The sequence below is a fragment of the Leptonychotes weddellii genome, chromosome 12 (assembly GCF_054177405.1).
Source record: "Leptonychotes weddellii isolate Sample4059 chromosome 12, ASM5417740v2, whole genome shotgun sequence".
Lineage (NCBI taxonomy): Eukaryota > Metazoa > Chordata > Mammalia > Carnivora > Phocidae > Leptonychotes > Leptonychotes weddellii.
The window spans coordinates 17,047,891-17,062,807 of NC_138380.1; the positions used below are offsets into that span (position 1 = coordinate 17,047,891).

General features: G+C 41.5%; 1 protein-coding gene and 1 long non-coding RNA gene across 2 annotated transcripts in view; both read right to left on the reverse strand.

The window, feature by feature from the left end:
- Positions 1–14,917, reverse strand: part of EXOC4 (exocyst complex component 4) — a 675,757-nt gene that overhangs the window by 265,669 nt on the left and 395,171 nt on the right. The gene's annotated exons all lie outside the window — the stretch shown is intronic.
- Positions 4,917–11,072, reverse strand: LOC145716474 (uncharacterized). The gene is made up of 2 exons (XR_014139129.1): positions 9,536–11,072; positions 4,917–8,665 (listed from the first exon to the last, which is right to left on the reverse strand). It is a non-coding gene; the product is annotated as an uncharacterized LOC145716474 (long non-coding RNA).

Below are 14,917 nucleotides of genomic sequence, written 5' to 3' on the forward strand. Positions count from 1 at the left end.
TTTCCAACCCTCTGCCTCAGAGCAGAGAGACCGCAGTCTGTTCTTCAGTGAGCTCTCCAGGCCACACCGTCTCCGTTTCTGTCCCTGCTGCTATAAACTGCAGCATCCTGGGTTGTGCACCCCCCCGCAGCGCTCCCAGTCCTGCCTCCAGGTCGGGGCGCGTCTCTGCCCTTTGGTCTTCTAAAACCGCCAGCCGCTCCCAATTCGCGTGCACGTGTGCAACTCCGCCGCTTGGGGTTTCCACCCCCGGGGTTTGCAGTTCACGTGCGAGACCCCGGCGCACCGGGTTTCTGTCTCGGAGGCTGCAGTTCGCGTGCGCGCGACCGTCGCTCCGGTTTCCGTCGGGGGGCGGCTGCAGTTCGCGTGCGCGCGACCCCGCCGGTCTGGTTTTCCACCCCGGGGGCTGCCCTAAAGTTCTTTCCCGACGCTACCGGTCTGCGAGTCTGTGCCCGTCCGCACCGCGCGAGGCTGTCCCTCACCGGCGGTGTAGGATCCCCACGGCCAGGCACCCTCCCGCCGCCGTTTATCCTCCGATATCTGCCCGCAGGATCACGGCTCTCCGCTTCGTACCTCAAAACCAACTGCCTGCGATATTGTTTGTAGAGATCCAGATCTTCTTACATCTCAGGCTGGTTTCGTGGGTGCTCAGAGTGGTCTGGTAGATATCCAGCTCAATTCCGGGGACCAGTTGAAATAGGGTCCCCTACTCCTCCGCCACCTTTCCCCCCTCAAAATCCAGGTCTTTGAATTTTGAATTTACTGTCTTTCCTACCACCTTGCAGATGTCACACAAAGAACAAAGGTCTATACATATGTATAACAGATCTCAACGCTCTCCAGATTAGCAAAAGCTTGGTCAATATTAAGCAACTCCTTAGCTAATAGCAAGTAACTTACCAAGCTACTCAATACACTGGAAACTCTTAACTTTCTCATTATTTCTAATATTATGCAAAAGAACACTGAATGGAACTGTACATATCTGAGATACAGAGTTTCTTTCCTAACTATCTTACAGGAAATCAGTCCTCTAAGACTAGGAAGTTTTGTTTTTTTTTTTTTTTAAAGATTTTATTTATTTATTTGAGAGAGAGAATGAGACAGAGAGAGTGTGAGAGGGGGGAAGGTCAGAGGGAGAAGCAGGCTCCCTGCCGAGCAGGGAGCCCGATGCGGGACTCGATCCCGGGACTCCAGGATCATGACCTGAGCCGAAGGCAGTCGCCCAACCAACTGAGCCACCCAGGCGCCCCAGACTAGGAAGTTTTTGAACTGAGAGCCTCAAACCAAACAGATCTAGTGCGTGTCTGCCTCAGTAAAATGCAGTACGCTTGGACCAAATTCTCTCGGCCCAGAGCGTGTTGGAACTCTCCTAAGAGGGGTCAATGGATTTGTCCCCAACTTAGAGACATCACAATGAAACATCCATGAAGCTTCTTGCACTAGAAAAGAGGGCTTCATATCTTCACTGCACGCTTAGAGCACCTCTTCTCCTTTTTAATGGCAGGGGTATCAGAAGGATAATTTTTTTTTCAATTGCGACCCTCTGGCGAAGTTTTTCAGAAAGGATGCCAATCCCAGTTAAAAACACCTTGACATCTGTTCAACGTTTGAAAACCATATAGAAATTGTGGGATGCAGAAAGATGAGCAGAAGTGAAAGTGGGGAGGTAAAATAAAATAAACACTTATTAAGTTGAATCAACTGTTTGCTTGGCACTCTGCTCACTCATATAGCCACAATCCCTCATTTAATCTTCACATGTAACCTATAAGGGAATCAGTACTGTCACCATTAAGGTAAGAGACATGGGTAAAAGTCACAAGGTTAAGAAATTCTACTGATCCACGACAGTTATGTTTTTATGGCTACAAAAATCAAAAGAAAACGAAGAAACTTTTAAGTACTTTTGAGAGGTCCCATAGTTGGTAAATCCTGGGACTGTGAGGGCCACTAAAAGCAGAAATGTCTAGCAGAAATCTGTCAAACTGCTTTCAGAGAACATTTTTCTCCATTGTCCTTTCCCCAAGATTTGTTCTTAATAAAAGGGCTCTAATTTTCCTCTCTTAAAGGTGCATGGTGTTGCAATGTTTTTTTTTTTTTTTTCTTTGTTGTTGTTGCTGTTTTGCTGAATACTCAGGTAACTTTTCTTTCTTGGAAAACATTAAAATGCAAGCAGCCCTGTATAAAAGCAACACCAGCTGCTAGCGTTTATTAAGCACTCTTCTAAAACTTGCATATTAATGCATCTAATCCTTCCAACAACTCCATGAAGTCACTTTAAAGATGAGCAAATGGGCACCAGAAGGTTAAGGAATCTACTTACCGTTATATTGCTAGCAAGTTAAAGGAACCAGTGGTCTAATTCCCTTTTTTACGATTTTAAAACTGGGCTCTTTACCACTTAATTCATTCAATAAACCAACCAACATAACTGAACATTTTTCTTGTTGCTGCTAGGTACTGTGCTAGGTGAAGGGGATCCGGAGAGGAAAGGCATGGTACTGAGTCCTTAGGGCAGACACATAAAAAGACAGTGAACAAACTATACTCCAAACTTTCATTTGCTAGAGCTGGGTGACTTACAAAGAGACAACCATTTATACTTGGTGCTCAGTCCTGTTTTAAATAAACCTAACCATCATTCATAAGTTTCTGTGTGGTCCCCAGGCTAGCAGCACCAACTCCACCTGGAAACTTCTTAGAAATGCAGATGTCCATGGTTCTAGGTAGACACGCCACCTTTGGCCAGGCAGACATCCTGACTTTATATATTGATGTCCAGAAAACAATTATTCTCCTCCCACATTATAAAAGCAATACATGTTGATTGCAAAACAATGAAATGTACAAAGGAAATAACCATTGTCAATGTTTTGGTGCATTTTCTTATTAGACACTATATAGTTAAGATCACATTGTATATACCATTCCGATTCTACTTTATTCCCTTCTTATATCCCAGACCCTTTTCAGTATCATTAAAAGCACTTGGTAAAGGGATGCCTGGGTGGCTCTGTCAGTTAAGCGTCTGCCTTTGGCTTAGGTCATGATCCCAGATCAAGTCCCGCATTGGGCTCCTTGCTCAGAGGGGAGTCTGCTTCTCCCTCTGGTTGCTGCACCCCCTGCTCAATCTCTCTGACAAGTAAACAAATAAAATCTTTAAAAAAAAACACACTTGGTAAATAGCATTTTAGTTATTATATAACACTATGTCATATGGCTGTAGCACAATACCATTCCCCTATTGCTAGTTTGTTTCCAATTTTCTGCAGTTATAAGCAAGCTGCTGCGAACATATTTGTGCAAAAATATTTACTCACATATCAGTGTACTACCTGGATATAAATATCTATAAGTGAAAAACACTAAGTTTAAATATTTCCATACTTAGTGGTTGTATCAATCAACGATCCCCCTGGCAGAATAGAAGACTACCTGTTAGTTTACCATTTGACAAGGGTAAGGAAATGGTTTAAGGTTCAGTTTTTTGTTTCTAATAATGTTTAATATTCACCAGCCATTTATGACATTTTTACACATACAGGCTCTCACTTACTGATTTTGACTATTTAACTGAAGCCATATGAAATTGCCTTTTTATAGGTAAAATATAGTTGAGAGTCAGTAATTTCATTTTGTTCAAATCCAATAGGTTAACTTCCAGGATCTGAAATTTTATCACTTAAGATGAAAATTCTATCACTGTATACTGGGACAGGACAGATACACGTGAAAACAAGAAAAAAAAAATCTTGTCAATTTCAGTATCCTCTTGGGTCCCACTCAGAGATCTGTCTCCTTCTACAACCAAGTATCCAATGGGATTATAAAATTTATAATCCCATCTTAATGTTTTCCCTTAACAGCATGTCAGTTCCTAGAGTAAAAAGGAAGAGGGGAGGGAGGGCTATCAAATCACTGGAAATCTGTCCCCTTCCAATCTCAGAATCCTGTGTCTTCCAGAACAAGTCTCCATTCCTTTTACCTGGCTACCTGATGTTACCTGTGCTTTTTCTTTCCTGTTCCAAAGATATAGAGACGGAAGTCCAGACATGAGAGAGACGAACTCAAGGAGGCAGTGAAGAGCATTCACATATCTCTTCGTGTGCCTTTTGCTCACTGCTTTTTTTTTCTCTTTTGAGAGAGAGAGAGAGAGAGAAGGCAAGTGGGGAGGGGCAGAAGGAGAAGGAGAGAGAATCTTAAGCAGGCTCCACACTCAGCATAGAGCCGGACAAAGGGCTCGATCTCATGACCCTGAGAGGTCACGACCTGAGCAGAAATTAAGAGTCTGACACTTAACCAACCGAGGCATCCAGGCACCCCTTTTGCTCACTGCTTCTTGGTAAGAAGAAGTGAAGTTTCATGTGAGGAGAGAGAAGAAAAGCCTTCTGACAGGAACCTAAATTGTCCACTCTGTCAGTCTCTTCAGGATAGGTAAAAATCACTGTGCCCAGGTGAAAATGGTTTGCTTACTGATTAGTACTGCTGGTAAGTTATAAAGGGAGGTGGTTAGAAGTGAACCAAGTCATACAGAGAATACACTTACCAGCTATTATTTCAATCAACAAAGTTGATTTCACACTGAAAAGGAAGTCAAATACCAGTCAAGCAGTATGGTGGGGTGGGAAAAGCAGTCAACTTCTCTTCATCTTTTCGGCAATCTGGGGTCTAGTCCTGGCTCTTTAACGGAAACTAGGTATGGGACTTTCAGGGAGGTGAGAGCCAATCTATGCATCAGTTCACTCTTTGGTTAAAAATAAAACAAAAAAGATAGTTTAGAAGTGCTCTAAAGTCTCCTTCCAGTCCTCAATTCTATGAAGACATTGACAACTGGATAATCCCACAGGCAGCCTCTTTTCTTTCAACCTGGCAACAGTACATTCTGTCAAGAGAGCTTCCTAGCAAATCTTTCAAAGTAGGCTCTTAAGCACCCTTAAACTCTCACATATGCTAGAAAATACAAGGGTTTTTATGAGTTTCATGAGTCTATTTCAGATGCTTTAGAAGAAATAGTGTTATCCAAGTTAATTAATTCATTTCATCTGTGTGGTGCTATGCAATTGTTGGGATTTTTCCAAAAATGCTCCTCAGGGTATCTTCTGCTTACATTGTTTTGTTCAAAATTTCAGAGGTAAACATCAACAGAAAATGCTAATCTTCCTTTAAGACTTCTTAATTAGGGGAGGTGAAGCCCCAGGAGATTTGTCGTTAATACTAAATTCTTAATTTATCGGTTTGTTTGACAATCTTGATCATGCCCATTTTCCCCCTTTCCTCCTGGAAGCACGAGTTCAGTACTTCCATGTAGCTCCAAGAGTCACCATCTTTGCCTACAGTCACAGTGACTGTCCTAAACTAATCACACCCAAATATTCAAAACTCACTTTAGTCAATCTGATCATTGATAGGCTGATACATGCAAATTTTGGTGTGGGGTTGTGAATGGGCTGTCTTGTTTTCGCCATCAAGTTGTAAAGGTGGGTATTACACAGGTCAAATAATGATAACGGAAAATCCAAGAAATGATATAAATATGTTTACTCTGTTATAATTTTGCTGTATCAGCTACTGCTTACAAATAAGGAAACCATTTCCGGGGCCATGTAAATATTTTTATTACAGAGAACTTTCTGTTGTCTAGAAAAAAGACTTCTTTTAAATTAGCCTGATAGACATTAGACATGCTATGTTAATTCTAACTTCTTTCTTTTGGAAAGATTTTGTAGTAGAGTGGAGATGATAGAGGACCAGTCAAGGTCTTTCCTAAATGAGACCTAGGATGGCAGAAGGCCAAACCAGCTGGGCAGAACGGAATTCACTGGAGGAGCAGAGAGAAAGCACAGGTGTGCGTATTAGCATCAGATAGAGGTCGGGGGGAGTGGAGACTTGTCCTGGAAGACACTGGATTCTGAGATTCAAGGGGGACAGGTTTCTAGCGATTGGATAGCCCTCCCTCTGGTCTTCACCCTTACTCTAGGAACCGACATTCGCTAAAGGAAATATTACAATATGTATGTCCTTCCTTATCCTATTCCGTCACTGAAACCCAGTATTCTGAAAAAATTTCTGTTAAGGAAAAAAAAAAAAGTAGTACGAATCCTCAAACGTAGTTACTGTCCAGAAATACTACACCAAAATGCTACTCTCCTCGCTAAAAAACACCAGCAGAGAAAGGACAAGGGTTCCTGAATGTCTCTGTTGTACACATCTGACTCAATGTATTTGCTGTGTCCACAGGGTCTACGAAGAGTCTCACTACATGGAACTGAGCATCACAACAGGATGGGTAAAAACGGAGGTTATCTCCCGGTGATTTTTCCTGTAAGGGATTTGACTTGTCCTCTCATTTTCGTCTTTGGTCAGACTGGTGCTGACTTGGAGGCAATGATTAATTTTAACCTGTACTCTGCTCTTCATTTTTCTGTATTTCTTGTGTCTTCTTTTCTTATGCTAGAGGCTAACTCTAGACCAAACTGGAAAGCAGGTGAAGGGTACCACCACCAACGCACTTTACTTTTCTTCTATTGGACTCCTTCCTGAACTCTGACCACCCTCCCTCCCCCCCCCCCCCCACATTCAAAGACCAGCATCCTTTCTCCTTACTCCTCTCCCTCCTTGTCCATCAGGACTCCGACTCAGCAAGGTGCTTTTCTCGGCTTGCTGGCATGGAGAAAAGGGGTCAATGACGAAGTGCTTCTAGGCCGCACATATCTGCTAACTTTATGTGTGGCACTACCCAGTGGGGATAAGAGAGAGGTCCTAGAGTCATGGCTGCAAGGTCTGAATCCTGGCTCTGCCATTTACTAATTGTGTAACCATGACACAAGTATGCAATCCTGATAAGCCTAAATGTCTTCATCTGTAAAATGAGGAAGGTCACAGGATTGTTGTATTTTATAAGGTAATACATATAAAGCCACTTTAGATCTGCGCCTGGGATACAGTAAATATGCACTGAAGCTTAGATATTATTTTTATTACATCATTAATTTGTTATTATTAATCATCATCGATTAGCTGCTCCCAGATCCATTAGAATTTTAAATTCAGAAAAATAATGTCTTCATCTAATATTCCAGGAGAAAAAGAATTATGTGGTCATATAAATTTGGGAAGTCCTGGTATAAATAAAAGTAAATGATTTTTTTTCTTATTATGGGACTTTTTAGGATCTTTATTATCTTAAGGAGTAATTAATTACTAAAAAGGGAATTAGTTGTAGTGTTTTCCAATCCTATTCTTATTTACTTATGGAATTATTCCCCTGTTCAAATGCAGTGAGCTCACTGGAGATGAACACATAATCTTCTTTTCACCCCTATTTTGTGTATGTATATAGATTTTTTTTTTTCTTAACATTTTGCAAAACAGAATTCTACATAACCCATTTAGGGCAAAACGCCTTAACCTAGCAGATTTTAATGGCACAGTTTCAGGCACTGTTATAAGCTGGAGGGAGGGAATCTTTGGCATGGGGAGCAATCCCTGAATCTCACAAGTTTGACCATATTTAAAACTGCCTAGCCTATCAAGTTGCCTCTGGCCCTTCTCCACCCTCCAGAAATGCCTGGAAATTTCAACTCTTCTTAGGTACTTCAAACTGCCAAAGCACTTTAATTCTTGATTTTTTCCTCAAGAACAACGTGATCTTTATATTCTTTATAATCTAAAGATCGAAAAGGCACAATGTATCACAGAAAAAAAAATACTATATATTTTAGTTATGTTATTAAACTTCAAAGATTAAGAATCCCTTGGGTATCCAGGCAAGAAAAATTAATGCTACTTTATACATACACACACCTCACACACATGCACCCACCCACACTTTTCAATGTATAACTATATACGGTGTTCCTGTTCTACTTACAAAAAATCTATATACATACACAAAATAGGGGTGAAAAGAAGATTATGTGTTCATCTCCAATGAGCTCACTGCATTTGAACATATTTCACTACCGAAACTCTCTTATCCTAAGCGTACCTGCTGGTTTGCATGTCTGTCTCCCCTAGACAGCAGGATATGCCCCTTGGGGACAGAATCCTGGTCTTTTCATCTTTGTATCCCTAGAGTCTGGCATGGTGCCTGAGAGATCACAGGCATTCAATAAATATCCATTCAATTCAATGAATAAATTATGCATTGATTTAATTCTTTTATGCTAGCTTCTTGACCTTCCTTCTGGGTCAGTCATAAGCAGTAGCATTTTAAAGATGTTTCCTAAAGAGTCCAACAATTTAGAATTCCCTGACTGAACAGAAAATAAAAGCAATCCTGAAAGTGATCCTTCCTTCACCTCTCCGGATAAGAAAGCAGGATGTGGATCCAGTCAGCCTGAGTTCCAATCCCTGCTTCACAACTTACTTGCTGTGTCAACTCAAGCAAGTTATTTACATTTTTTTTAGGACTCAGTCTCCTTGTCTGTTTGAAAATGGGGATAATAACAGTACTATATTAGTCAGGGTTCTCCAGAGAAACAGAACCAATAGGATGTGATAACTCTTAGAAGAATCCATTATCTTGTTAGCACAGTATCAAGAAGTCTCTTAGTGATGACTCCACAGTCTCTCAGGAAAAGAGCTGTTTGCTGATATTCTTCTCTCCCGTCTCAACTAGGGCATTTCCAAAGCTGAAGCATCCTCTTGATACTTTTTTAAACATCTAAATCACAAAGCAAACAACATCTACATCTTAAAACATGAGACGCTTCATATTTTTTTTCTAAAACTACTTTTCCCTCCTGTCTTCTTTAACTCAGCAGAAAAATCCCAAGCAATTTAACTAGAGCCATAAAATGTAACTTATGTTCAATGGCTTACATTCAACATTACATCATTTCCCCGTTATAATCACATTTTAAAGTAGGAGCCACTGCCTTCACATGTAGGAAGAGGGTCTCATCCGTATAAAGGCAGGATGTCGGTATCTGCTTATCCACTTACAAACAGTAAACAAAATCTTGACCAACCAGTTGCATAGACAGATTTAGCAATAACGTACAATGAAGCTAGGGAACATATTTAGTCCTTTAATACCTACTTTTTAAAAAAATTTTGTTTATTTATTTGGGGGGGCGGCAAGGAGCAGAGGGAGAAAGAGGGAGAATCCCAAGCAGGTTCCCTCCTGAGCGTGGAGCCTGACACGGGACTCAATCCCATGATCCTGACCCTGAGGTTCACGACCTGAGCCAAAACCAAGAGTTAGCACTCAACGGACTGAGCCACCCAGGAGCCCCTTTAATACGTATTTTTAAAGCACAGCCAGACAATCATGATCATGCCCATTTTCCCCCTTTCCTCCTGGAAGCACGAGTTCAGTACTTCCATGTAGCTCCAAGAGTCACCATCTTTGACTACAGTCACAGTGACTGCCCTAAACTAATCACACCCAAATATTCAAAACTCACTTTAGTCAATATTTTTACGTAACTTTACAGTGTGTTTGATACGTGCTTTTTTAGAATTTCTTCCCATTTTCTGCTTTCTTGGTTGCACAATATTAGAGAAAGAGGAACCACATCATTTTTCCTACCTCCCAAAAAGGAAATACTTTCTGAATCCTGTCATTTCCATAAATTTTCCTTTCCTGTGCTTAGAGCAGAAGATTCTTGGTCCCCAGATGGTCTTGCATGAAATATTTTTTGTGTTTGTGCATTGTGGTATTTTTAAATGGAGAGGGTCCAAAGCTTTCACCACATTTTCAATGGGGTGTAGGACAAAAAAAGAAAGAAAGAAAAAAAAGCAAAGAACTATCAATGCCATCAAGGCTTATTACATTAAAATGGAGTCACAGACCGGCTACATTGTAGAAGGACTTTAGAAATAACCTTAGAGACAATAAAGCTCAATACCTTCATTTGAAAGTTGGAACAATGGAAGTTCAGAGAGGTTAAGTGAATCTGAAAGAACTTTTTTTTTAAAAAGTGACATTATCAAAATAAAAACAAAGTGTCAGTGGAGGTTTCCTTAGCTATTTAAACATACCCACCCTCCCCCTTAACTTGAAACACAGGTACTTAGAGAAAACAAGCAAGAAGTGTCATCAAGATGGTAATTATGGGTGATTTATTTTCTGTAATGGGGTAATACTGTTTTTATAATGAAAATGATAATTATGAAAATTATATGGAAATATGAAAAAATATGATGTGTAAGAAGAAAAGCAGAATACAAATTAGTACATGTGGTAGTGTATGAATATATATGCAGGAGGAAAATGACTGGAGGCTATGGAACTAAAAAAAGGCTGTTATGTTGTAAAGGAATGGTAATTTTTTTTCTTCATCCACATATTTCACTGGTATCAATACTGTTTTCTCGATGATTTCATGGTGCAGGGAGCCACCATGCAGACTTTGGGGAAATAAGCTTGAGGATGAAGGGGTGCCACAGAGAAGGGAAGGCAAGATATTCAGAGCAAACTTTCCACCATGAGTCGACATAGAGAAATTACAAACGGGGACATCTGAAGAAAGAGCCTAAGAAGCTCAGCGTGTGTGGACGCTGGGTTGTGAGGGTAAGAGAGAAGACATGTATTGTACCTATTGGCACAGAACCTAACCCATAACAAGCATTCAGCGAATGGAATTCAGCGTTGCTGTTACTCTACTGTAACACCTTTGAAAAATTCTATACAGAAGGCTTACTGATTACTTCCTATGGCTTCCCAACATTGTGAAGAACTTTCTACAGCATCTAGTAGGCCTTGTGGTAACTAAGCTGGGGAATGCAGGATTTGTTAGCACTTGTTTCTGGTGGTCTTTGGTCTGATCCTCAGCAGCGGAATTATATTTGAAATAGACTATGTTTACCGAGGAAGGCATATGGGAGAAACGCAGCGTTGGCCTTTATGCCAAGATTTTCTTTTTCTATAGGAAAATGATCATTATCAAGAAACATTTACTAATCACCAACTAAAATACGCTGTTTATAAATCTATAGGAAAATGTGAACTATTCTTCCTTGATAACCACAAGGACATGTGTGTAGAGAAAAAGAAATCAATTCAGTTTCTCTGAGCAGCTTTAGACCTGATCCTAGAAACAATACTTAGTAGCTCCTTTAAATTCTAAGAGAGAAAAATACTCAACTTTAGTAATTATTAACTTATAATTTACTAATAATTAGGCATGGGATGTTTTATCCTATTTGTTGGCATTAAATTTAAAGTAAAACCAAGTTGGATTTTAAAGTGTTACTATGTATCTTTCGTAGTACATCACCTCACATAACCAATCAATACTATACAGTCATGACGGATGGACATTTTATCATGGTAAAGAACTACAGTAGGGGCGCCTGGGTGGCTCAGTTGGTTAAGCAACTGCCTTCGGCTTGGGACATGATCTCGGGGTCCTGGGATCGAGCCCCATGTTGCGCTCCCCTGCTCGGCGGGGAGCCTGTTTCTCCCAACCCTCGCCCTCCGCTTGTGCTCTCTCAAATAAATAAATAAAACCTTAAAAAAGAAAGAAAGAAAGAACTACAGTAGTTTGTAGTGGTATCACTTGGTCCTCCTTCCTCTGACCATTCCTGAAGTGGGGGTATTCTCTAAGGTGTCACCCTTACTGAATAAACTCCCTAGTCCATTTCGACTATTGTCATGGCTTCAACTACCACCCCAATACCAGAGACTCCCTGACATATACGTCCCCCCGCGACCCACGGGAGCCCCTGAGAGGTATTCCTAACCAATGCTCTCCTCCTGGGTATCTGTCTCATCAGGACCAAGTGTTCCAAGGTCAAATCTAAACTTATCACCTTTGCCCTGAAGCCTGCTCCTAGTCTTACAGTCTCGATTTCAGAGAAAGGCACTGCCACATACCCACCTGCCCGAGGCAGAGCTGGAGAGGTCGTCCTGGCCTCCTGCCTCTCCTTCACCTCCAGTGGATGATCCCAGACCTGTCAATTCTGATGAGACCCCTTTACTCCAGCCTTACTCAAACAACCTTAGTTCAAGACCCCATCATTTCTCAACCCAAATGTTATAATACACTGTTCTCATTGCCTTTGATTTTGCCCAGTTCAGAATATTCTCTACACCAGTGAGTTAGTACACATGAAGGGTGTAGATACTGTCTGGCACGTTGTTGTTAGGAACGATATCATTTCCTCCTCCCTTTCCTCCACCCTTTCTTGACATTCCAACCATTCTTTGACTTCAATTCCTTCAATGCTCCCCAACTCGGAAAATCCAAACTTACTAGCCCTCTACGTAACAGGCCCCCAGGCTCCAGCCATAGCCCAATCTCTCCAGCCTCTCCACACATGCCCAGCACTCTGGGTTCAGGGGGTGACTTGTAGTTCTGCAAATGTGTGAGCATCTTTCCAGTGTTATGCTATCGGCGCGTTCAATTTCTCAGGTTAGGATGTCATTCCTTCCTTGTTCACCTGAAGAAATCTTTGCCATCCTCCAAGATTTAACATGAATAATTGCTATGGTCTGAATGCTTGTGTGTCCCCCCTCTTCAGTTCATATACTGAAATCCCAGCCTCCAAAGGTGATGGTATTAGTAGGTGGGGCCTTTGAGGTGTGATTGTGAAAGTGAAGCCCTCAAAAATGGGACTAGTGCTCTTGTGAAAGAGATTCCACAGAGTTCTTTCTCCCCTCTCCTCCTGGGATGGTGAGGATAAAACAAGAAGTCCACAACCCGGAAGAAAGTGCTCACCCACACAGGCTGGTACCCTGATCTAGGATTTCCACCCCCTAGAACTGTGAGAAATTAATTTCTGTTATTTATAAGCTGCCCAGTCTGGTATTTTCTTAGGGCAGCCTGAACAGACGAAGACAATGGTGTAATGGTCACAGAGGCTCCCTGGACCTCCCACGTGGAGGTCATCTGATTCCTCCTGCACATCTTTGCAGCACTAATGACATCTCACTGACCTATCAGACAGTGACATATCTCATTTCTAGAGTTTTGGGTTGTTGTTTAGGTGGAATCTAAGATCATGCCTGACTGTTCGGTAGTATGCTTCCTTACTTAAAAACATCAAGTATCTTCCATGTGTCATATTCTTGGGTGTGCCGGTGATCCAACAATGAGTATTTTCCAGCCCCTGCTTCAGTGAGATCAGTGTAAGATAGGAGATTTTAAAAAACAAATAGGTACAATGAAGACTACAGAATTGGTCTTGGGAGAGAAAAGTTATTTCAGCTTCTTGGTATCCACATTCCTAATAGATGAAAGATTGCTAGACTTATAAATTTAGGCTGAAAAGATTCAGAACACACAAATAAAGCACATTCTAAAGAGATTAAGCTCTTTGATCTTTGAAAGAGATGGTCAACACAGTGGAGAAAAACATCCAGAGTATTCCACAGGATAAAAGGAATGGTGTCAGAGTAGCAGGAGAGACCACATCACAGAGAAAGGAAGCAGGCTTTTCCTAGGCAGGGTAACACTAACAAAACACGGGGTCAGATGCAGGCAATGATGTGGGACAGTGTCTGACAGAGCGAGCGGAGAGTTCAAAGGTTCAGACAAGTTGGAAAACTCCAGACTCTGGAGAAAGACTTGCAAACTTTGCCAAGGGCAGCAAAGCATGGCCCTCTTGTAGCTCATCTTCGATGACAATATCCCATGAAGTTAACATTTATTTGCTGAGCAAAGTTGCCCATGACTTCTCTCAGTCTCCCTCCCCTGGCCAAAAACCAACCAAACAAAACTTTGATGGCTATGGACTGAAATTCATATATTAAATGTCCCCCTAAAATTCATATATTAAAACCTAATTCCCAATGTCATGGTATTTGGAAGTGGGGCTTTTGGGAGGTGATGAGGTCATAAGGGTACAGCCCTTGCGAATGGATTAGGGCCCCCATAAAAAAGACCCCAGGAAGCTCCCTTGCCCCTTCTGCCATGTGAAGAATCAATAAGAAGAAAGCCATCTATGAACCAGGAAGGGGGCTCTCTCTAGATACTGAATCTGCTGATGCTTTGATCTTGGACTTTCCAGCCTCCAGAACTGTGAGGAATAAAAGTCTGTTGTTTCAGCCACTTGTCTATGATATTTTGTTATAGCAGCCCAAATGAACTATGGCAGCTTCTCTTTGTTTCTCCCCTGAAATGCTCCAATGGCCTTCTGTGCGCACTCTTTTTTGCTCTTCAACAGTGATCGTACTTGTAACTACTTTAGTTTTAATGTCCACTTTTCCCACTATACTGTAGGCATCATAAGAGCACAGACCATGTCCATCCATCTTGACAGCCCTACTGTTGGCACAGAGCTGGACACAGGGTAAGTGCTCCACACATACTCTGAAGGAAGGAACAAAAGAATGCACACACCAAAAAATGAACAAATAAAAAAACAAACATTCCAGAAAGATGGGTGCCATTAGTCCCATTCTATGATGAGAATATCCCCACTCTGCAAAGTGAGCTGACCGGACCACACTCAGAGAGACCGTGAACAGCAAAGCCAGTCATGAACCCAGAACTACTCAGACTCTCCCACCCATGCTCTTGCCTCTTAATTCCACAGCTTCCCTTCGACTGCAGCACAGTAAGAGCAAGCAGTGGGGAAAACCAAATTCATAAGTGTTGCAGAGACATAAGTGAGTCCCCAGGAAAAGGAAGAGTGACTGGCAAAAGAGATTTTAGATGCTGGTCCTAAAGAAAATAAATTCGACAGTTCAGCAGCTATCATAGAGTAGCTATTCCAAATGAAAGGAGTGGTAATTAAGAGGGTAGTTTCAAGGGCTCCTGAAACTAAAGTAGACAATTAGACGTATCACACCTGTGTTTTAAGCCAACACGCAAAAGCCGGTATGACAAAAAGAGCTGTCCATGAAACTGTGGTTTCGATGGAAACAAAGAACAAAGCCTAACAAGCACTCAAACCAAGATGCTGCTATATATGGAGTTTACCCACTTACATCACCCACCTAACTTTTGCTTTCCTGCTTCAATTC